General features: G+C 26.5%; 1 pseudogene; it reads left to right on the top strand.

Moving 5' to 3' along the window:
- Positions 1-5,172, top strand: part of LOC119672722 — a 510,988-nt pseudogene that overhangs the window by 282,329 nt on the left and 223,487 nt on the right.

The raw sequence follows: 5,172 nt of genomic DNA, 5'->3' as shown, positions 1-5,172 counted from the left end.
AGATTGTTACATGACACACTATGATTTATTTCAATATTTTTAATTTATTCATTTGATATAAATTATACTTCCTACTATAAATCAATGTATTTTACTTATTTAAAGTAATTTATTGATTGATTTATTGATTTTATATAACTAAAACCGATTAACTTTTTTATTTAATATTTCTGAACATGAACTCTCCACATCTATCATTCTCAAAACTAATAACTAATTGGCATTCAACATAATGATTTTAACACTTAAACAACTTATTGCAATTATTAACAAATAAGAAATAAAAACAACGATAACAAATAATATATAAAGTAATGAAGGCATGAGTAGATCATCCAGTATACCAGCTTTAACAGGTTTCGGCTTCAAATATAGATAAATTAAGAACATTAAAGTAACTATTATAAGATATTTATTTAAAATACTTAATTAAATTCTTTCTGAAACTCTAAATATAATATACAAATCATTTATGTTTATAATTAATATTAAATAATTAAAAGCCAGCAATCAAGGATTCCCATTAAAGTGCTATCATTCGATCATACATCGAATTCTTCACTTACAAGTTTACAGCATCGAAAAGTACTAATCAACCAAGCAGTTCAGGGTAAATCAAGTAAACGTATAACGTATTTAACCAAGTTGATCAATTTACAAAATTTTAATACGTTTGTTTTTATTTATTTATGAGTGAAGCTTATAATATTTTTTTTTAATTATTTACTTTTTATTCTCAAATTAAATATGAAATTTAGAGCTTAGTTTTAAAACGAATAAAAAATAATTTTAATAATACTAAATATTTATGCATGATAATTATTTGCTAAACAATTTTCCTGCTTGCCTTTTTTTATGATAATATCCGTTACTTACGATTATCTCTTGCAGTGAGGGATATAATCGTTATATAATGAATACTTCACAATTATAAGCTCTCTTTTTATGGACATTACAGGAATTTCAAGTTCTTAATAACAAAAAAGTAAAAGGTGAAAAAAAACCGAAATTACATATTGTATTTTAAACGAAATTACTTTATTTTTATTACTTTACGTTATTTACTTACTACAATGTTGACAGTTTTATTTTTACTGAATTCAAAAAATAATACATATTGAACATTTGATCCTACAGGCGAAATATAAGTGGCAGTTCAACACCATCAGGCATGCAAACCCCAAGAAAGAGTTCACCTGAGCCAACATTTAGTTCAACGATGCGCAGAACTTCTCGTGGTACTACACCAGTCGAAAAACGTGAACCATTCAGACTTTAGAGTATATTTCAAATGTTTGAATAATACCCCTTAAACGAGTCCCAGAGAACATCAAATTGGAATCGCACAAATACATACTTTAACATGCAATAACAAATCTACAGTTTTGCAGTAATATAAAATAAACAAGAATAAGCAGTTATTTTTATTTTAAATTTTAAAAATATATGTATGTATTTTGAAGAGAAAGCTTCATATATTTACAAAAATATAGTCAGAAATACGAGTCTTGAACTGTATAAAATACGAAAATCGAAATTCAATAATCTTTATTCAAGTAACGTCCTAACATTCTGTAAATATTATATACATTTATAATTAAATGAAATATAAGTGTTTCTGTTATCATTGTATTTAATTAACAAAAAAACTCGAATCGAACCTTATGTTGTTGTATGAAGTTTTGAAATCGCCAGTTTAATTTGAAATGCAACTTCATATATAAATAATAAACAATAATAATAAAAATATTACGCAAATGAAATTCTTTAAAAATGTATATCAATTACACACGAAATAATATATAGTAAAATTTATGTACTAATAGTCATTATTATAACTTTTTATTAACTTACTTTTAGGATATACTAATTAATTTTTTGTTTATATTGTTTTTTACTTTTAATAATTTTTATACCATTATAAATATTGTAAATTACTAATACCAAATTACTAGGCAGTAATTTTGTAAAAACCTAATTAAACTAAAATAAATTTAATTGAAATTATTAACAAAAAATATTTTTATATGTATGTGTTTGTATTTATTTAAAAATAACAAGGATAATTATATTCAAAGATACCAACATATGTAGATACTTAAGTTTTTATTTAAGTATTGATATTGAAACAGAATTTTTATTTTTTTTTTTACTTCAGAAAATATTTAAATACAATTAATGCGTTCAAAGATTTTCTTGTATACTATTACTATATTGACTAATCTATTGTAATAATCATCTCAAAAGCATAGATGGCTACTTTGTTTGATATAGAGACAGCATAAAAATTAATTAAAAGGATTAAATAGGTAGGCAGTCCCCGAAATACTCTATGTACACACAAATCACAAAATATTGGAACTCTGTTAGAAACATTTGACACTTAAAACTAATATTATATATGCTGTAAAAGATAATAGTGTCCTAAGTATACAACCTAACTGATGGAAAAAAAATTTTAATTTTAAATAAAATCAGAATTTTTTTATTTTATTGAAATTGAGGTATAAGTGTAACTCAATGAGGTAGATGCTCAAACTAGGCATTTAACTATCTAAGAAGTAAGTACAACAGTACAACAGTACAGGGAACAATTGAGATACATACACATAGCCAATAAACTCTGCGTACACCTTACGAATTTTGATATGTGATAAAGAAAAATAACATAAATAAATATTTTTAATTAAAATTTTTACATATATTTATTCTTTGAATTATTAAGTTTAAATAGCAAAAGACAAAAATTGTATTCGACTATTCATTCCAGAGATAACGGGATAAAAGTGTGCCTGCATGTAAAAATAGGCCCCATAAAGTCTGCGTACAGTTATAAAAAAACTGATAAAATCGGTAAAAATAATAAAAATAAAGTTAAATTTTATTAAATTAATACTTTGTTGGGTAACCACGCTGTTTTAGAACTTCACTTAATCTATTTGGCATGGAATTAACCAACTTCTGAGTTTCTTCAGCAGTAATTTTCATCCATTCGGCTTGCATTGTACTCCGCAAAGCCTCTTTACTTGTTATCACATGCTGACGAATTCTTTTTTCCAATAAATCCCAAAGATGCTCAATAGGATTGAGATCAGGTGATTGTGGAGGTGTTTTAAGCTGTCTTGGAACGTTGTACAAAAGCCAAAGTTTAACAATCTCCGCTGTGTGTTTTGGGTCATTGTCCTGTTGGAACCAAAATGACGTGGGTAAGCCCAAATTATCTGCACATTGTTTCCAATTTCTTTTTAAAATGTTTAAATAACCCCATTTATTCATTGTCGGTTCTATAAATTTCAACTGACCTGCACCATCAGCCGCCATGCAACCCCATACCATAACTCCTCCACCGCCGTGTCTGATTGTACCAACAAGATTTTGTTTCTCAAACGCCGCTCCTATTTCCGCCGCACAATTTGACGACCTTTTATACCAAAGATGCAGAACTTGCTTTCGTCTGAAAATAACACTTGTTTTCAGAACTCCGGAGGTTTATTTATGTATTTCTTTACAAATTCAACGCGCTTTTACCTGTTTACAAGTGAAATATATGGTTTCTTTCTAGCGACTCTACCATGATATCCAGCTATATGTAATACTTTCCTAGCAGTCTCCGCACAAATACTTTTTTTAAATGATTGTGTTATATATTTCACAATTTTCGAAGAAGTAATGAAAGAGTTCATCTTTATCATATGGACTATTTTTCGCTTTTCTCGGACTGATAAAACTTTTGGACGCCCAGGACGCGGTTTAGATGTTAAAATTCCGGTTTTTTTTGAAGTTGTCCACTACGCGCTGGATTGATGAATGCGTTCTTCCAATAGTTTCACCAATTTTGCGGAAACTTTTTCCATCTTTCCATAGTTTAATAATTATTTTTCTTTCGTACACACTAATTACTTTTCCCCTTGATTCCATACTTTAAAATAGTTACTACTAAAAAATTAATTGATCACTGAGATCGGTAAATGTTCAATTCAAATGTTAAATAATACCAAATGAGCAAAAATAAGAACAAACTGCTTAAAAATTAACGGTAGTTTCTAAACAAACAAACTGTACGCAGACTTTATGGGGCCTATTTTTACATGCAGGCACACTTTTATCCCGTTATCTCTGGAATGAATAGTCGAATACAATTTTTGTCTTTTGCTATTTAAACTTAATAATTCAAAGAATAAATATATGTAAAAATTTTAATTAAAAATATTTATTTATGTTATTTTTCTTTATCACATATCAAAATTCGTAAGGTGTACGCAGAGTTTATTGGCTATGTGTATGTATGTAAATGTGAGATTGTAAATGTTTTCTGCTTTCCGACAAAATTACCTTTTATATGCTTTTTGGCTACGAACCTTAAGTTTTAAATTAATCAACATATGTACCTACATATGTATTTGCAACTGTAATGTTTTAAATTCCCGAACCAAGTTATAAATTGGTTACATTACGGTTAGATCATTTATATTTTATTGAGATTATGTTTTACTGTTATCTGTAGATGTATTTTATGTGTTGTCACTGCCTTTGTGCACTAGGACTGACAAAGTAATATTTTAACAAAAATAACAAAAAACACCATCCATTCTTAACTTAATATTCTAGCTCAACATTAAATATTTATAAAAAGGAACGACTGCTTTATGTTGCGTAAGTTAATTCAAGAAGAAATACATACATATGTATCTTTTTTGTCTTTAAATATACATATGTATATCGTGAAGTTCATACGATTATTAACAATAGAAGCATACAAGTAAGTGCAATGTAAATTCATAATAATATATGCTACAATTTTAATAAAATGAAAATGTATATGTATGTATGTGGTCGCCAAAGAATTATATTACTTATATGTTCATATTAAAGAATAAAATAAAACGTAAATTATATATGTATGTATTCATAGATAATAAAAAATGGTAAAGGTACTAAAAACTAAAAGCTGTTAGATTACACGTTTCTATTAAGTTATATGCAAAATAAGTCATTTATTAAATAGCAGGAAATGCATTTTCAAAACTTGTTATACATGAACTCAAAAAAAATTTTAATTTCAAATTTATTGATTGTTTTCTGGCAGTTTATTAAAATAAAAAATTTATTTATTTGTTAAATGACCATTTCCGTTTTAATATATATGTGTATCTATATATATATATATATATA

The sequence above is a fragment of the Teleopsis dalmanni genome, chromosome 1, assembly GCF_002237135.1.
Source record: "Teleopsis dalmanni isolate 2A chromosome 1, ASM223713v2, whole genome shotgun sequence".
In the NCBI taxonomy this organism is placed as follows: domain Eukaryota; kingdom Metazoa; phylum Arthropoda; class Insecta; order Diptera; family Diopsidae; genus Teleopsis; species Teleopsis dalmanni.
This window is presented reverse-complemented; position numbering and strand designations above follow the sequence as displayed.